Source organism: Barbus barbus, assembly GCF_936440315.1.
Source record: "Barbus barbus genome assembly, chromosome: 42".
Taxonomy (NCBI): domain Eukaryota; kingdom Metazoa; phylum Chordata; class Actinopteri; order Cypriniformes; family Cyprinidae; genus Barbus; species Barbus barbus.
The window spans coordinates 4,394,358-4,414,735 of record NC_136720.1 but is presented as its reverse complement, the minus strand read 5'-3'; the positions used below and the strand labels follow the sequence as shown (position 1 = coordinate 4,414,735).

The 20,378-nt window shown below is 39.1% G+C and overlaps 1 long non-coding RNA gene across 1 annotated transcript; it reads right to left on the bottom strand.

Moving 5' to 3' along the window:
- Positions 1-8,000: 8,000 nt before the first annotated feature.
- On the bottom strand, positions 8,001-16,081 carry LOC306861677. The gene is made up of 4 exons (XR_013783494.1): positions 16,004-16,081; positions 15,343-15,479; positions 10,808-11,512; positions 8,001-9,600 (listed from the first exon to the last, which is right to left on the bottom strand). It is a non-coding gene; the product is annotated as an uncharacterized lncRNA (long non-coding RNA).
- Positions 16,082-20,378: the final 4,297 nt, after the last annotated feature.

Below are 20,378 nucleotides of genomic sequence, written 5' to 3'. Positions count from 1 at the left end.
TCTAATTTCTCACAGACCTTTGGGGCCATGAGTCAAACAGGTCCACCAAGTTTCGTTCCGATTGGCCTCCGTTAACCTTGTCTAATAGGTGCTCAAACTCCTTGTTTTCTTGAGATACGCAAATATCCCATATACACTTGTGGGACTTTGGACCAAGACCGTGCACAGCGATTTCCATGTTGATAGGATAAATGGCTGCCTAGTTATAACCATTTTTATATTTTTTCCTCTTATAGCGCCACCAAGAGGCCAATATCCAAAAATAGTTTCCTGTGACCTCAGCTTGAGCTCTTACTTAATTGTTCCAAGCTTGGCGAAGATATCTCATTCCATTCAGGAGTTATAGGCATTTCCCACAGTGAGTCGAAAGTTCAACTTTTTTTGTTATTCAATTTTTGAAAGTTCAATAATTATTGATATTCACTCTCCATAGAATCTTTCTGCACTGGTTTGGTTCCAATTGGGCAAAAAACCTAGGACTAGTTCGCAAAAGTAGGTTTTGCAAAAAATGTGAAATACCTAAAGATTTTGCCAGGCGTGCGTTTTGCCTGCGACTGTAGCGCCCCCGTCAGGCTGATTGAGGCGAGCCTCTGTCACGTTGTAGGCGGTGTGAGGACTACCATCCCTCCAAGTTTCAGGTCTCTACGACTTACAGTTTGGTCTGCACAAACACATTTACGTGGAAATCGCTCATCTGTGACCATTCTAACAATTACAATAGAGTTTCAGCGCTACGCACTTGAACCCCTAATAAATTTAGTTTTCAGAAACTAATAGCACCAGCATCAGAACGAGAAGTACATTTATGGTGCAAATGTTTCTATAGTGCTTTTTAGCACTGAAACCAAATGCATCATGCATGGCTACTCCTGAGACCCGTTTCAGTTTTTTTCATGTGAAGCAAGCTACAGGTAGAGGGGCTCTGGCCCCAGCAGTGAAGGAGGCTGTAGCAGTAGAAAAGGTGGAAGTCTTTGTTACCTTTCTTACCCTAATTTCAGAGAACCACCTCAGCCTCTCTCAGTTTCCTCTTCTTTTGTTTTATACCATCGTGCTGATATCCTTTCTTTAATCATTTGCCAATCCTACAGCCTGAACCACTGTAGGGTAACAATCCTTATAGCTTTGACCCCCTTTTTTGCACAAAATATATAGCATAGACCAGGGGTCTCCAATCCTGCTCCTGGAGAGCTAACATGCTGCAGATTTCAGCTCAAACCCCAAACAAATACACCTGACCCCTCTAATAAAAGCGTTCAGTGTTATAATGACGGACAGGTGTGTTGAAAGTCTGGTTGGAACTGAAGTCTGCAGGATGGTAGCTCTCTAAGGCTACGTCCACACGAAGACGGATTTCTCCGTATCCGATCTTTTTTTTTTGCCTCAAATTCCGTAAACACGGAGTCGTCTCAGGAAATATCTGCGTCCACACGGAATCACTGAAACCGATGTAGTACACATGCCAGACCAATATGTGGTGCTGTAATTCTGCCACAGAGATACACAAAAAAACAGAGAAGAAGACTTGGACCATGTGCGTAAACCTTGCGCGCTGAATATAAACTAACACACAAAGCAGAAGATTTTGCTTTAATAAAACTAATGAGCTCAGTAGGTTCTGCAGCACGAACACAGGCACGTAGTCTGACATTGTTGTTGTTGTTGCTGTTATGTGACGTAGCGGTGTCTGATTAGGGGCGAGACGTGGGCTGATGACGTCATCGTTTCAGAAAATATACGGATTCGCCGTCCACACGAAAACATGAAACCGGCGTTTTCAAATTTATCCACCCTGGGACCCGGTTTCAAAAATGATCGGTTTCACTCTTCGAAAACGCCGGTTTCATGTGGACGAAACGCCTATACGGTAAAAAATGTATGCGTATACAGCGAAAAGTGTCTTCGTGTGGACGGGGCCTAAGAGCAGGGTTGAAGATCTCTGGCAGAGATGACATGGTTACATTCACTATGTTTTCATAGCCTTCAATATGAACATTGTTTGTAGGACATTAATTGGCAGGATGTGATTTTTTTTTTTTTCAAATATAAAAAAAATAAAAAATAATAATAATAATACAGAGATATGTCTGTATTTTTGGGCTGAATGGTGATATACGGTATATGATTTTTCTGGCAATATCACCCAGCCCTACATTATGGCGTGCTTTAAATGCTGAATTTTCACATTTTTAGCTAAGCAGTAATGATACAGTATTATATCACTTATTAAATGGCTATTTAACAATTACAACCCTTGGCAAAAAATATGGAATCACTACACTTAGATGTTATTTACACAATTTGTTTACTCCATAATAAATAAACGAATCACAGATATCAAACAAAACTATTTTTGTTTAATAATTCAACATTCTGGTTATGTGAAACATACCTCAAACAAATGATATTAAACTTTTAATTAATGGAGAAAAAAATCCATATCAAGTGTAGTAGTAATAATTAAAATTTCATAAACATTATGAAATCATTCAATGTTGAGGGAAAAAAATATGGAATCATCCATCAAAACACACAGTTAGTACTTTGTTACTCCTGCTCTGGCTTATACAGTTGGGCAAAAAAGTATTTAGTCAGCCACCAATTGTGCAAGTTCTCCCACTTACAAAGATGAGAGAGGCCTGTAATTTTCATCATAGGTACACTTCAACTATGAGAGACAGAATGGGGGGAAAGAATCCTGGAAATCACATTGTAGGATTTTTAAAGAATTTATTAGCAAATTATGGTGGAAAATAAGTATTTGGTCAATAACAAAAGTTAATCTCAATACTTTGTTATATACCCTTTGTTGGCAAAGACAGAGGTCAAACGTTTTCTGTAAGTCTTCACAAGGTTTTCACAAACTGTTGCTGGTATTTTGGCCCATTCCTCCATGCAGATCTCCTCTAGAGCAGTGATGTTTTGGGGCTGTCGCTGGGCAACACGGACTTTCAACTCCCTCCAAAGATTTTCTATGGTGTTGAGATCTGGAGACTGGCTAGGCCACTCCAGGACCTTGAAATGCTTCTTACGAAGCCACTCCTTCGTTGCCCGGGCGGTGTGTTTGGGATCATCGTCATGCTGAAAGACCCAGCCACGTTTCATCTTCAATGCCCTTGCTGATGGAAGGAGGTTTTCACTCAAAATCTCACGATACATGGCCCCATTCATTCTTTCCTTTACACGGATCAGTCGTCCTGGTCCCTTTGCAGAAAAACAGCCCCCAAGCATGATGTTTCCACCCCCATGCTTCACAGTAGGTATGGTGTTCTTTGGATGCAACTCAGCATTCTTTCTCCTCCAAACACGACGAGTTGAGTTTTTACCAAAAAGTTCTATTTTGGTTTCATCTGACCATATGACATTCTCCCAATCCTCTTCTGGATCATCCTCTCTAGCAAACTTCAGACGGGCCGGACATGTTCTGGCTTAAGCAGGGGGACACGTCTGGCACTGCAGGATTTGAGTCCCTGGCGGCGTGTGTTACTGATGGTAGCCTTTGTTACTTTGGTCCCAGCTCTCTGCAGGTCATTCACTAGGTCCCCCCGTGTGGTTCTGGGATTTTTGCTCACCGTTCTTGTGATCATTTTGACTTCTCAGGTATTTTCAACTTCTCTTTACCCCTAAGAGAAGAATGAAAAGAACTTGAGTAAATAACAATTCTCTCCAGTGTGAACTCTTATGTTAAGTCACCTTTATTTTATAGAACTTTATAAAATATGGATTGCATCAAAGCAGCTTCACGGAGATAAACAAAATAACTGAATTAACATGGAAACTCTATGAAGACAATTCAGATTCTGTTGTAAAGCAGCTCTAAAAGACAATATTGTCATTATTTAGTTTAAGTCAGTTCAGGTCAATTTAAACATACATTTTCCACAATGTTGGCAAGTAAAAGGGCTCTCCCCAGTGTGAAATTTCATGTGGATTTCAAGGTGTCCATGTTGAGCAAAACTCACACCACACTGTTGGCATGTGTAAGGCTTCTCTTCAGTGTGAGATCTCGCATGCCTCTTGAAGTTTTCTTTTAGAATGAAACATTTTCCACACTGAAGGCATATGAAAGGCGTTTCTCCAGTGTGAATCTTGATGTGCCTCTCAAGACTTTCTTTAAGAGAGAAACTCTCTTCAGTTTGATCTTTAGAGGTTCCCCATTGAGCAAAACTTCTAGTTCCTGTCTTTTGAAGATTCTCATATTGATCTTTTTCAGTCTCATTGAGTACTTCTTTCTCCTCTTTCAGTACCATTAGGTCTAAGGTGAAAAAAACAAACAAATAAAACCTAAGTTTAATGGCACAAGACGTCAAAACACAACAACATGCATAATAGACCCCTATACCAGGGGTGTGCAAATCTGCTCTGATGGGCCGTTGTCCTACAGAGTTTAGCTGCAACTTGCCCCAATACACCAGCCGGATGTTTCTGAAGTTCTCATCTCTGGTCCTTAAACCCCCCTTTTCTACAGAGTTTTGCTCCAACCCTGATCAAACACACCTGTACATGCTAATCAAGAAAGCTAAAGGCAGGTAAGTTTTATCAAGGCTGGAATTAAACTCTGAAAAAGGGGACTTTAAAGCCCGAGACACAGTGTCACATTTTTATTGGTTGATCAGTAAACATGGATCCTACCAGCAAACACACTGCCATGATCATGCTGTGTTGTAGGCAATCTTTGTTTGCAAGACCGTGACAACATCCATCTTTGAACGTCTCACACTGTATGACACAGGACCACGGATTAGGAGCCACGATCACAGAAATCGCCATGATTGTTTCACAACGCCAATCTTTCATGTGGGACAGCTGAAAATTGTACAGTGTGTTTAGGACTTAAGGGCCAAGTTGAGAACTGTTACTGCTAACGATCAACTTTCTATAGGACAAGAGTCTTCAACTGGGGGTCCGCCAATTAATGTTTGATAACAAATAATTATTGTTAAAAAAATTTTTTTATATATATTATATATATGGGTGAAAAAGATCAAAGTCAAATATAAGCACCCTTAAACAAGAGCCTCATGCCCATTTCACACCGCAAGCGTGTGAGCAGCGCGTATTTGTTCTGGCGTGCATGTTAAAGACATGGACCTGGACAGTGTTCTTTACAAACTGTTCTCATTAGTGGCAACAATTGAAGCTACATCTGCAGGTGTAGAAAGGAGCTTCTCCTGTTTAAAGCGGCTCAAGTCCTACACCCGTAACACAATGGGCCAAGGCCGTTTAAGCAGCCTAGCTCTGCTGGCCATTGAGAGGACACTGGTCAAGTCACTGGAAAAGACGCCTAGTTAGTACGACAGCGTCACAGAGCATTTTCATGAAAAGCAATGTAGGGCAAAATTTACGTATAAATAAATAGACAATTTGTATGATGTAGGCCGAAAATGAGCTTCACCTCTTTGAAAGACCAGCAGCCGCCACTGCCTTAAACATTGAAAAGACATTAGGATATTACGACAACATTAATCTTAGGACACTTTTTTTTCATGAATATGACTTGAGGATGCTCTCAGTCATTCTCTCTCTCGTTTAGGCATGTTTTGTGTCATTGATCGTCGTCGCCATCCTTAATAAATAAAACATTTATTCATGTTAGGGTGTCGGCGGTGAATCCAGTGGAGAGAAATCCCCCACCACTAACTGTAAACTGGCATTCAGATCTGCCTACATTTTGTTAGTAACGCCCCAACTTCCAATGATCCAATCAATTCTTGAAGGATGAAATGAAGTCCCGCCCTCTCATTTCAGATGCCGTTTCACTCGGATAGACGTCACAGTAGAGAAAAAAAGACAATCGCAACTTCCTTTTCATGCCGACTTTAAAAGAAAATAACCAATGGTGTTAAATAACCAACTGAATGCGGGCATACATAAAAGCCAAAAAGGTAACATTTGTTACAGTTACATTGAACTTTACACTTATTATATTTAACATGTTAACACATCTGTATCAGTAAGGTATTTATGTCAACACAAAACATCAGACACACCTGAGGCCAGTTGCACAAAACCGGTTTTGGTTTTTACCCAGGTAAGTCTGCATTTAGTTTGAGTTAACTCCAGCTCAAGAAGGTGGGTTGGTTTTGAGCAGGTTTCGTCGCCATAGTAGCTCTGGAGCAGGGGTCTGTTCTTCGTACCTCACTTAGTACATCTGAGATCATTTGACAGATGCCAGATCTTTTAATCCTGTTAATTGATCTAGCTAATTCGGTTCTTCAAACAATTTAGCAAATTAGATTAAAACATCTAGTGTTGGTTGCTTTGTGTTGTCGTGTTTATTGGAAAGGTTAGATACAGTATATCGATACTTGAAACCATGATCTGTAATGCAGTGATTGGCTGGCGTCAATACAGCAAGCATTGATATTGATAACACGTTAATTGTTTTCAAAATGTCTTTTTTTTTCATTATTATTATTATTCTGTAAGGTTTATGTCATGTGAGAAAGTAGCAGTGGCTGGGACAGAATTTCAGTATCACCTTCGCTAAAAAAGATGCAATCTAATCCTGTTTACATAAAATAAGCCTGCTCAGGAGGAGGTTTGATCTATGTATTGCTATAACAGCAATTCCGGGATGATCTTTGAAGAACTTAATCCTGGATCATGCCAAATCACCCACAGTAAAATTGCGCTGAGTAATCCATGTATGCGACACATCTCAAGCCAGGAACAGCAGGGGTAAGTTCAAACAAGATGGTTTTAATGATAAACACATCGCAACGAAGTAGAACGGACAGAAACTAAGGTAAAACTCAGGACTTTTAAACACAAGGAAGGTGATCAAGGGAAAATGAATTAATTAAACAAGAACAGGAAAATAACCATAAAAGGAAACGCAGGAGGGACAAGGGAGTATGAAGAGCGGACCCCAGGTTTTATTTTGGTTTAGCGATCGCAAACCCAAACTGGACCAATCAGCTGTGAGGAAAGTGACATATCTGATGCAATAAAGCCACTCCCCCATTTCTATTGCTTAAAATTAAATCAGTTTACAGTCAAAGAAGTTTAGAGACAAAATGGCCTTTTACAGCTATACATATTATATAAATTCATTAATAAAACATTCAAATAATTATTAAATGAACTGGCAAGTAATATTAAACTTGGCATGTAAATTATTTAAATATATACAAGTTTTTTTAAATAAAGCTTTCAAAATGACTAAACTTGTTTTCTTTTGAGCTCTTTGTGAAACTATAATTAATTAAATTAATCTACAGTGAATTTTCTTTCTGCTGCAGCAGTTTTTTCTGCCTTGTAAATGGAAATAACATCTTCAGCAGATAAGTGAATTGCGTTGTCTCTCGAGAGTGTGAATGAATCAGACTGATGCACTGTTCCGTGTGACTCTTTTTCTTTTTTTGCTGCATGTGTCACAGGTTCAGGTGCACACACTGCAGAGTTAATCACAAACTCTAGATCAACCGCTGTAATTCAAATCCGTTAAAGGATTGTTAGGCTGCATTAATTAGGTCAACCACAACCGGGAACACTTCCCATAACACCCGATATACTTGTTACATCTTTAGAAGAGCGGCATCTACACTAATATTAGTCTCTTTTATTCTTATTCTGAGGTCACCGTAGCCACCAGATCCAGTCTGTATCCAGATCAGATGGTGGATCAGGACCTAGAAACGAACTCTACAGCCCTGAATGTCAGCAGGGACCATGTCAACTAGGTGAGCCACAGAGACAGATCCATTGCGAAGACCTCGTCGGTCATCAGCACAATTCCTCAGTAAAGTCCTCTGCTCAATCCGACCTGTGATGCAGCCTGGAATTAAACCACTGCATGCTGGTTTCTTCTGGCCAGAGGAGAACTGCCCCCCAACTCCTTATCTTCATTTCTTTTTTATCCATTTCTGTCACTGATGTAGTTTTGGTTCCTTGCCTCGGTCACCATTGGCTTGCTTAGTTGGGCACACTTTATTTCTAAAAATACTGTCAACTTGATAACCCAGACACTATTTGAAAAGAACTGAGCTGGACGATGACATCACTGAATCAACAATGAACTGACTTTTATTTAAAAACTATTTACTATTGTCCTCTTGCATTATCGACACATTATTTTCCTGTTTAAAACCGTCATGCTGCTTTGACACAATCTGTACTGTATGAAGCGTATACATTATACGCTGTATAGAACGGTGACTTGACAAATGACACCAACTGATTTAATTCTTGTGACTCAACTTGACAACATATTTGTGCTTTCACTAAAGACGAAGTACTGCAGTTCAACATTTATTTTACTCGTGTCCTTTAATTTATAACATTTTGTTTACACTGCAACATTGTCTCAGAAAGACAGAGATCAATTAAGTTTAATTATGCTTTTTTTAGATATTAGCTTTCAGGATTTGAAAATGTAAAAACTTGCAAAGTTTAAAAATTATTTCACAATCACAAAGGTTTGAAAAAAAAAGTTTGACAACAGCTAAAATATAGCAAAGCAGATGGTCAGGTGCAGACACGAGTTCATATAAAAGACAAAAAATAAAAAGCCACAAAAGTCAAAATATGCAAATGCAAAAGGTTATGAATGTGGACATTCAGATTTGGGCCACATTCATCTTTGGTGTGAACATAGCCTTGATTTCACATACCTGTACATACATTTTTTCTGATGCCATTTAAACTGCGGATCCATTTAAAGTTTTTTTCCACAGAAAGAACACATATGTCGTCTCACGTCTGCATGAATGTTCAGGTGTATAAGCCAATTCACACTGCACCAACAGACACTTTGTCGGGTTTTGTCTGATCGTTGTGGTCAGTGTCTGCTCATTTTCACTGACTGAACATGCGGTTTGTCTGAGAAGTGGTGTATTGTACTCTGTTGGCACGGTGTGAATTGCCTTAAGTGTGATGGCAAAATACATTCCTCTGGTTTCACAGACAAGGCTTAAGCCTAGTCCTAGACTAAAATGTAAGTCTGAGCTGTTTCAACTGAAATAAAATTGCAATGACTGATCTTTAAATATATCAGTGTCTTTGTTTTGTCTGTGAAACCGGGCCATTGTTTATTACATTAACCACAATTAAAACTACATTCCTCCAGAGTGAATGCATGGATGATTTTTTTTAATCTGCTCCTCTTTTTAATCCTCTTTCCACTCTCAAAGCACTGCAATTTCTTTCCACATTGTGTTCAGGTTTCTTTTATATGTGAAACTCTTCTCACACTGAAGACACGTGAAAGGATTCTCTCAAGTGTGAAGCCTTGTGTGCAACTTAATACTTCCTTTGTGTGACAAGCTGTTCCCACTGTTTGCAAATAAAAAGGCTTCACTACAGTGTGAACTCATGTTGAGAGTGTTTTCTCTTTGTGTGGGACTTAAGGGTTACTTTATGTTTGAAACACTTTCCACACTGATCACATGTGAAAGGTTTCTCTCCAGTGTGAAATCTCATGTGGATTTTAAGGTTATGTTTTTGATTGAAACTGTCCACATTGATGGCAGGTGAAGTAACTTAGTTTTGATCTTGTTTGTTTCATTATGAATTTTTCTACAGCTATGAAATCATGTCTCTCATATTGATCTTTCTCTTCTATTTCTTCCAGTTCTTGATTCTCTTTCGGTACCATCAGACCTAAAGTGAAAAAAAGACAAATGCTAGTTAAGACCAGTTTAATAGCTCAAAGCAAAAGACATCAAGACCAAGGCAAAAGTGTTAAATCAAAACGGTGTTATTACAGACCAGTCCTGAATCTGCCACTCATGTCTAAAATATTAGACAGAGAATCCTCTTCACTATGCAGTGGTACTTGTCAACAATTTCAGTTAGGATTTAAGCAACATCACTTACTGAATTGATGCATTACTTTCTTTTGGCATCCAATCTTGAGCACATTTTTCTTCTAGCGCTATTAGCACTTTTGACAACATAGATAATGGGTGCGTCTCAATCAGCTACCTAGCCCCCGAGCTATCAGTAGATTGTGTACACGAATTCAGTCACTGGTAAGTTCCCTGGCTCATTGCATGTTGGGAAATTGATCATGTAGGGGTGTAACCCCGGTGTCCTGGCCAAATTCCCTCCTCTGGCCCTTATCAATCATGGCCTCCTAATAATCCCCATCCACGTGATTGGCTCTATCACTCTCTCCTCTCCACCTGTAGCTGGTGTGTGGTGAGCGCACTGGCGCCGTTGTACTGTGGCTGCCGTCGCATCATCCAAGTGGATGCTGCACACTGGTGGTGGTTGAGGAGAGACCCCCCACATGATTGTAAAGTGCTTTGGGTGTACGGCAATACACAATAAATGCGCTATATAAATGCATCATCATCATCATCATCACTCGAATTCCAGTGACATGATTACGTACAGCATCAATGGACAACATAGTAGAACATAGTGGGAGTGTGTGTGTGTCTCTGATTGAAACGCACAACATTGTTTTGATTAGCTTGAGAATTATGTTGAATATAATTCTCAATAAACATCGACTAGGTCAAATCTATCCATCAGCTAATATTTTCTGTAACAAATAGATGTCACAACAAACACAAGTATGGAGTGCCACATGACTCAGTGTTTGGTCCTCTGCTTTTCTCCTAGTATATGCTGTCCCTGAAGGACATTATCATTAGAGCTCTCTCTGTTATGCTAACGATACTCAAAACATGACAAAACTGTTGGAAAAAATGTAAGTCAATAATCACCAATTAATTCCATTGCTTACTAATCATGTCTGCAGGCAATGCATGAAAAACAAATCCCAAGTCATGTCCCTTTACAGTAGTGAATAACACATTTCTGTGGATCCCTTACAGTTTGGAGGTGTAAGGACTCTCACCTGTCTTGTCATGCTTGAATCAAGGGTTGTTTTCTGTCTGAAACGCTTTCCACACTGATGGGAAAGTCTTCTCTGCAGAGTGAACTCTCAAGTGTGACTTCAGATTTCCATTTTGTAAGAAGGCATCCCCACAAAGTTGGCAGATAAACGGCTTCTCTGTAGTGTGAAGTCTTATATGACTGTATAGACTTACTTTACTACTGAAACTCTCTCCACACTGATTACATATAAAACAATTATCTCTTGAATGTATTCTTCGCATGTGGTTACTAAGGCTTTCTTTATATTTGAAACCCATTCCACAACTGTCACATGTGAATGGCTTCACTACAGTGTGAATGTACATGTGATCTTTAAGATTTCCTTTTTTAACGAAACTCTTTCCACACTGTTGGCATGTGAAAAGCTTCTCTCCAGTGTGAATCTTCATGTGTTCTTTAAGGTTTCCTTTTTTAGTGAAACACTTTCCACACTGTTGGCATGTGAAAGGCTTCTCTCCAGTGTGAATCTTCATGTGCTCTTTAAGGTTTCCTTTAAGCGTGAAACTCTTTCCACATCGATGGCAACTGTTAGATTCAGTATTTTGAACCGTATTTGTTTCAGTCGATAAGGATTTTTCTACAGCCATGAAATCATGTCTCTCATATTGACTTTTCTCTTCTATTTCTTTCAGTTCTTCATTCTCTTCTTTCAGTGCCACCAGGTCTAAAGTGAAAAAAAGACAAACAAGTTAATAGCAGTTTAATGGCTTAACCCTTTAGGCGCCAGGGTTTTTTGGAAAAAATGCTAGATTTTGACATCAAGATTTCAAAAGCTTGTGGCTTGAAATGGCTTAAAGATAGAGATCTACTGTAAATTAAAAAAATGTTGGGCATGACCGAAAGTTTATGTGGGGTGTAAATATACTCATCTAATTTGCATATTATGACGTCATCAGGGGCGGCCCTCTTGAATTTCATAATATTTAGGAAATAGTAGATATTGAATTGATGTTTGATTTTTTTTGTTTGTTTTTTTGTCTTTTTCTCCTCATTCCAAATGATCAGAAAAGAGGAAACCAACAATAAAACAGGAGAAAGTACTAAATTATTACTATATTACTATACTATATAGTAGTAAAACGCATGTGAACAGTAGCCTACTTTTTGATCAGTTCATCAGTAATATTCAGGAAATAATAGATATTGAATGGATGTTTGAACTTATTTGCATGTTGTTTTTTGTCTTTTTATCCTCATTCCAAATGATCAGGAAAAGAGGAAATCAACAGTAAAACAGGAGAAAGTAGTAAATTATTACTATATTACTGTGCCATAGTAAAATACATGTGCCTATTTTTTGATCAGTTGACCAGCTATCTGTCCAATCAGGTATCTATGTGACAGTTTATAGTTCTTGAGAGTATGGTACCTCTCATTGCATGGCACAGCGCACAGACCGACCCCACACACCGCACCTGTACTGTCTGCCGGCGGCACTTTGAGCGCGCGCGATCAGAACAAACAGCGCAATCTGGCCGATCATCAGAGAGAAACAGCTCTCCTATGGACACTAAGACCACGTCCACCCCTGCCACCCCCATCCCCGTTGGGCAAAGTGTTGAAATGATCACTTGTTTGTGCTTTGTGCACGATCGCGCCTTGCGCGCGGCACCATTGCGCGGAAAAGGTGTACCGGGAGAAGCGCGATCATTAGACGGCCGATCGTCATTTCCAAAAGCCAAATATTCCCCTTCAGAGTCAGAATCGGCCAATAACATTTGCAACACATCCTCACAGTACAACTTTTTATTAGCCGTTTGGCGATTTTCTCTCACAAATCTCACAATTTACTCACACGCTATGAACTGAATTGCTTCCGCATCAATGACACGATAGCTCACTTACTCTGCTATTTCCTCGAACAATTTTGGCCTAGAATCGAAGTACTACATGTCTGCCATCTAGTGGAAGGGAATACAAATGAGCCATTACACCAGATTAGGAACTACAGCCCATTTCATGAAGTATGACGTCTTGTCGCAATTTTGCGACTTTGGCGCTTAGAGGGTTAAAGCAACAGACATCAAAACTAAGATAAAACGCATAACAATTAGTAAAATTACGGTTGAACCACTGATGTCACATGGGCTGTTTTAATTATGCCCTTACTATGTTTTGGGCCTGGAAACATTTTAGTTACATTGCTGTCTATGGAAAATCAGAAAGTCCTTGGATTTCACCAGAAAAAAATAAAAAACTTAATTTGTGTTCCGAAGATGAGCGAAGGTCTTATGGGTTTGGAGGGTGAGTGATTAATAACAGAATTTTCATTATTGAGTGAACTATCCTTTTAAGAATAGTCATAAACAAAAGGCAACAAACTACATTTTGCTCCAGTTTATCCAAGTTACAAAACGGTCATAACAGCCGCTTATGTTCTGTTCATTTCTATTCATGTATTCTATGCCTACGTCATCTGCTGGAATGCCACTCCCATGTATACGCATATAATAGTTAATGGAAGCTAGAGATTACGGTTTATAAAGTATTAAATATGTATATTGTTTTCTAATAAAAATGCATCGATTCGCTTCGAGATGCCTTTATTACGGCGGGACCTGAATGCAGGCGCTCAACTCTCATCCCTTTAAGGCCTCGTTTACTCTGCCGGTCTTGATGCTCAATTCAGATTTGTTTCCTACATCCGAATTTTCTGGCTGTCCATTTACACGTACTTTCAATTGCGACCGATATCCGATTCATGCGTTTTCACTTGCCATACCATCTGAAACATCCCGCATGCGTTGTTGTCATTTAGCACCTCTACAAGGTTGATAATGAGAAAGATTAAAGTTTTCCTCGATTTTTTTCTTATTAATAATTAGGCTACTATATTAATAATCACAATATAGCTGTTTTTATATTTTATCTTTCCTGTTATAAATAAGAACACATGCAAAAATACAAAACAGTAGCCTAGAAACTAATAATGCATTACCTTTATGATTTTACATCTGAACAAAAGCGTTCATATAGCCTATGAAAAACAAATGACCAAATGTAAAAATCACTTCAGTGTTCTCATTACAAATAAATGATTAAAACTACAAGTGATCTCTTTTATTGATAGATAACATTGAGACAGACGGCCTATTGTAATGCACGAATCATAAAGTTACACATCAGATGTCGTTCCCCAAGCGTTCACTTAAGACAGAACAGATTATGTTTGCGGGAACTGAAATACTGTAATTCTGTGTATTTATCGGGATCGTGCACCATTATGCGCGCTCTTCAGATGTCAGATCCTCTCACAAAATATACAATTAAAGATACTTTTAGATGTTTAATTACTATTTGGAGCATTGGGATCGCTAAACGAGAGCTCAATGAACAAATTTTTGTGAAAATCTCAAATTCAACTAAAATCGACATTTTTCACTTTTTTTTGTGCCTGTAGCTCAAAATAGCCCGTGCGCATTTACACTCATTTTACAAGAATGGGTCTCAAATAACGTCCTTAAGCCGTGGAGAAGTAACAAATTGTCAAGTTTTAAATGACGTACAGAACGCGATGCCTCAGAAAAGCCAATCTGCCCGTTTACATGACAGTCGCATTGGCACATATCCGATTTATTTCCACATCTCGCTAGATCCAAATGCATGTGTTTTTCCTGTTTACACTGTCATAGAACAGATCCGATCTGTGTCACATATGAGCGAAAAAACAGAATTGGGTCAACGGGGCCTTAGAGAAGAGTCAAGCTTGGGTGACACCAATTACTATGAGTATATCGCAAAACCAGGCATTTAACTCCCTCAAATCAAGCGGATTTAGTTTAAATGTCAGATTCTAATGTTTGTAAATGCTGTGCTTAAATGAAACCACTAACGGTCGCTTTAGAGTTCGTACTGCAGGTGTGAATGCAACCAAGAAAATGGCCCAGGGGGAAAATTAGTTCTTGGATTACTACTCTGGTGGTGCGAATTCCTATAGCCTAGTTCCTGGACCTACATGGTGCGAAAGCTCCCATGTCCTTCAGGTGCCTCTTTAGTCACATTTTCACCAGCAGTCATGTCATAGGCTGTCAACAGCTAGTCTCTCAACCTTTGGAAATCATTTGAACTTTGTGTCAGTATGTCATAAATAGAACGAGGCATCAGTTTACTGTTGGTAAATTTCATTTGTATCTTTGTTCTATTGTATTAATCTATGCTTGTAATTTGCTTATTTTCTCTGCTGTTTTATTCATCTACAAAATCACCCCAATCATTGATTTTCCCTCCCCCCCAAATAGCGCTATTCAAGTCATTTGGTGGGGTTTTTATCATCGCAATATATATAGCATAAAAACTAAAGATTTCACAATGTGAGTTTTTTTCCCTAATATTGTGCAGCCCTAATTGGCACAGTGGTTAACCAGAAAAATTAAAAATGGCAATTCATGCCCAAAAGGTAGCCGATCACATGAAGCGACCCACTCCATTTAAAATAATATCATTCTGTAAAGTGGGACATTTTAATAAGGTTCAGCTTTGAGAATGAAAACCAACCTGTTTGCTCCTCAGGGACTTCCTGTTTGATCGAGAACACTTCTACAATCTTAATGTCTTCACTCTCCTCTTTAATAAATGCCATCTTTATAATAGCGTCACGTAGTTCTCAGTCGCTTCACAGGGAATATTTCTGTCTGGGAAAAAATAATAAATCCACAGTAAATCTCTCCTGTCAGAGTATATTAATGGCCTGATTAGCCACAAAGAAAAAAACAAACGAACAGGAATCAGTATCAATAAATGTCGAACAATATTATGTATAACAAAATATAAATTGTCCTGCTGTGACCATTAGTATGCGCAGTAACTGCACTAATTCAGATCTCACAAGTACAACACTATCTCTCAGCTCTTGGTTTATAAAGACACACATAACATGTTTGTGATTCACTCTTCAGTGTTTTGCTCATGCTATTCTTGTAGATGACAGGCTTAACCTTGATTACACCCGCGTGTGTTTGTGTTGTGTTTACACTGCTGTGACATTTGATCGATTATAACCAGACGCATCTTTTCTGAATGCGCTTTACTCACAAAACAACATTAATAAAGCGTTCTCGTGTTATAGACTACTCCATAATAGATTCGTTCATTTAAGAGCTCTTGTAAAAACCACACATACAAGTTTGAGTCGATTTAAATGCGTAAATCAACAAACCTTTCTTCAGCCGAATCATAACAGAAGCAGGAACACGGCGCGGTCTTTAGACGTCATGTCGCCAGACTCCTCTTCTTCGAGGTTTAACGGCGACTTGCATCAAAAAAGCGTTGCTTTACCGCCACCCTCTGGGTTATTTTTTCTGCAATGTTACTCCAGTTTATATCATGATACTATAGGAAATTACAAATATTTACACCGATTTGCAGCATATATTTTATTCCTGTCACTGACAACACTGTTTTTCTCTTTTGTGATTCATATCTTGTGCAACTTAAAATACATGGTTTCTAATAATACTCCCAAAAACCAATACTTTCCTGTAATATTAAATTGACTCTTAATCTCGTAGTCCCTCCCAACACCAAACTTATTTTCAATAGCATATCTTCCTTTAGCTTATTCCCTGATGTTGTCATTCAACTATACTTTTCCTTCAGATTTTGACAGCTTAATTTTTACTTCAATATTCTCTTTTTAAATAGCTCGTTTTGCTCATTTGTCCACCCTCTCATTGGCCATAATGCCTGAGCAGGAGTCTAAATCAGTACATTTTTCCTTTACTCTTGCATTTATGTTGTCAGTATTGCATACAAGTTCTCCTGTACATCAATACTCCTACGATTAAGAGTCGACCATGTAAACAGAGATTGATTACTTTAATCCGGCTAAAGTCATAATAGTTTTCAGATGAATCTAAAGATCCAGAAACAGGTCGAGCTTCAGCAGCAGTATTATCAAGCAGGGCCGGAGTGGGACTCCTTTTCAGCCCTGGAGTTTCAAGCCTTAGACCAGCCCACTTTAGTTCACGACTGACTATATTAAAATGACGTCATTTCCAATTCAGTGCAAATACAGTAGCCTAAGTTTTGCTTCACAGTGAAGATTTATTTGAACAGTTAACACAATGTAATGTTTAACAGTATCAGAATTTTCTGTAAGAATTAGTGCTCATAAATATCCGAGCCATGAAATGAAAAAAAAAAAATCTAATAAATACAAATATAAATTAAGATATTCAGTCCTTAAACACAAATAAAGAATAAAACAAGTATTGCACTGTTATCTGCAAGACTTCTTTAACCACAATATTACTTTCAATGATGGCTTCATCTTTTTTCTTCAAGGAAACATGGCCAACCCTAAAACATTAATAAACGACTCTGCAACTTTGTTTATCACAGTGTCATTGTCCAAAGACATGAGAATTTCTTTCTCAGTGCACATGAGCATGAATGCCTCAAGATTCTTCTGGGTTAAAGTGCTTCTGAGCCTGTTTTTTACGAATTTCAATATTGAAAAACTTCTCTCACATGCTACTTGTGTGATGGACAGAGTTAATAGCAACTTGTAGGCGAGTCCAATCACATGGTAGGCGTCAGTTAGAAGATTGTACTGAGAGAGAATGAGATGGACACAAATGACACAGTTTTTACAGGAGGAACAAGTTTTGCTCTCTAGTTCAACATCCTGCTGTTCCATGGAAGGATCAACATCACTTCCTTGTGGCATTTCACTAGCTGTCCTGACAAGGTAACCCTCCAGAGGGGACATCTTTAGTCTGTCCCACTGAGATGCAAGGCTGCACAGTTCACCACATAATGTGCCAACTGTAGCTCTTTCGTCAACTTTAAGCAGACATTTGCTTATTTCTTCCAGAGCTGAGCTTTGGAGTCCATTTTCCCTCACATGAGCAAAGTTTCTAGGGTCTAAACAGGCAAATTCTGAGCAAAGTTTTGCATTAGCAGAAAACCGCCTGTGCATACTGTCTATTACTGTGTCTATGATGACATTGTGTACTTTTACCCTGAAGTCAGCATCTGCTGATGCCAGCTGCTCATCTTCTGCAATCTCTCCTGGCATCTTTTTCTTCTTTCTGATCCTTCTCTCAGAAAGGGCAGCCTGTACTACAAGATCACACTCTTCCTCCTCTTGCAACTTTCCATTAGCCCACTTCACAAACTCATCAGCTGCACACTTAACTCCTTCAAAGTCCCTGGCACACTTGCTGAGACCCTCCTCTGTCCCCTCAACCAGACGTTGAGCTGTCATGATATCCATTCCCCTTGTCTGTAGGTATTTTGAAAGGGGGGATGTAAGCTCAAAAATGCGAAGGAAGAGTTGAGCAGTGAGCACTGTCTCATATTTCAAAAGGACTTCTATGAATCCCTTTGCCTTGGCCCTCACGGTTGGCTTTTGTGCTTTGTCTTCTACAATGGTGTCTAAAGTCATAAGTACTTCAAAAAACAAGGCTCCCTGAAGCACCCGAACACTTTACCTAGTGCCTGATCCTTAGCCCACCACCTAGTTGGCCCTATTGGGCACAGTCGTCTGTGATGCGTGTCCTGTCTCTTCTCTTCCCCCTTCTGCATGCGCTTGTACGATTCTCTTAAAAAAACTGCTATATCATTAAGCAGTGAAAACAGAGATGCACTTTCCACAACACTGCCTGTTGTGTCTACCAGTACAAGATTCAAAAGATGTGAATAACACCAAATATGAACCTGATTGGGGGAATGCTCAGAGAGGAGTGTAGAAAACCCCCTAAACTGTCCCTGCATATTAGCTGCACCATCTGTTGAGTTGCCCACACATGTGCCTATGTCAATATTAAGGTTCAGCAGCACTTTTTTCAGAAGCTCTACAAAACTCTGGCCAGTAGATGACTCACAGTCCACCACAGCAATCAGTCTTTCTTGAATGACATCTGTTACATATCGAAGTATGATTGAACACTGGTCTTTGGAGCTGATATCCTGGGTTGTGTCAAGCTGGACAGAAAACATGCCAGCTTGTCTCACTTCTTCTGCTATAGTCAATTTTATCAGCTGGCCGATGACATCCACAACTTTATTAAATGTTTCTTTTGACAGCAGAGTAACTAGAGCGCCTCTGCCTTTTGCACCAGTTTCATGTTGCTTTTTGCTGTTTTCAATGCAAGTGTTAACATGCTGTTGGAGGCAAATGTCATATCTACTTAAGAGTAGAATCAACTCCAGGATGTTACCATGATTAACAGCAATGTTTTCTAAGCTATAACCTGCCTCTTCTTTATCTCCCCTGTAGCTTAGGCCACATTTGCCTATGACTTTAATAACGTCCACTATGCGCTCCATCACCTGGCGTTTCTTTTTCACTTGCTCAGCACGCAGTGACATTTGGTTGCTAGTCAACAGGCTTTTCACATCTGCCTTTTGCACTTTCATAAAGTAAGCATCTGCACTATCTCTGTGAGTCTTACTTTTTTCATGTTCCACTATCCTTTGGTGAATGTGTTTCCAGTCTTTCATGCCTCCCTTTATGAAAGGGCCATCACTTACCAAAGGAGCAAATGCCAAACAAACAGAACAGTACAAAGATTGTTTTTTTTCTTACAGTAAGTCAGCCACTTGCGGTTTGTTCCATCTTTGCTATTGAAAACCTTTGGTATAGGAACATTTGGGGTTTGTTGAGGATGATAAGAAAAAAATGTATCTATATCCTGTGACTGAGGTCGAGCAAAGTAATCAAAACTATCAACATAATCATCTTCATCTGCCTTGTTCCTAGCTTGTGGTTCTGGGTTCTGCTGCTGAGTTGCTGCCTCTGTTATCTGTCCCTGAGTAGACTCTACTCTCCCTTTCACACTTCCTTCTGTATCCCTAAACTCGAGTGCGCCTGTATTTAATCACAATAAAAAGCATTCTGTAAGCTTTAACGTATGTGGAAAGCATCTTTAAGTTGAATTAAAACTAAGCAAATTAAATATTTCAAATGGCAAAACATGCAGGCTTTCATATGACTTTTATTCCCTTTCAATCGTAGGCTTTGTACATTTACTATCTTTTAATAAAAACATAATAGGTCACTAGTAACACTTGAGCATAGAATGTTGTTATAGTTTAACTAATGCCATCATGTTTGCTTATTCACAGACTGTGGTACAACAGCTTACCTGTGGTTTCCACACTGAGAGCATCAGTCTCTTGCCTGATGATACAACTGGGTCCTGGCTCTGTGTTTGTCACTAAATGAAATTTTAAAAATGGTCATATTTCTCACTACAAATTTCCCCTTTTTAGCTTTCTGATCAAGTTAAGTCAGATTTATTAATGTAGTGAATCATCTGATGTCATTAATTATCTCAGGGCATTTTTCATTGAGCAGGTGTAATGTTCATTAATATTAATATTAATTATTTGAATTCTTATATTCATTCAATGACAATCCTACCTGCCCATTCTAGCGTGTTGGGCTCATGACTGGTGCTTGGTTCTGTTACTGGCTCTTCACTGTTAGCATCAAACTGGGCTAGAGGCTGCTGCTGCTGAAGAGCTACAGTACAAGAACAAGTTCGATACATAAACATGAACGGTGGTTTGCAGACGTTGTTTTG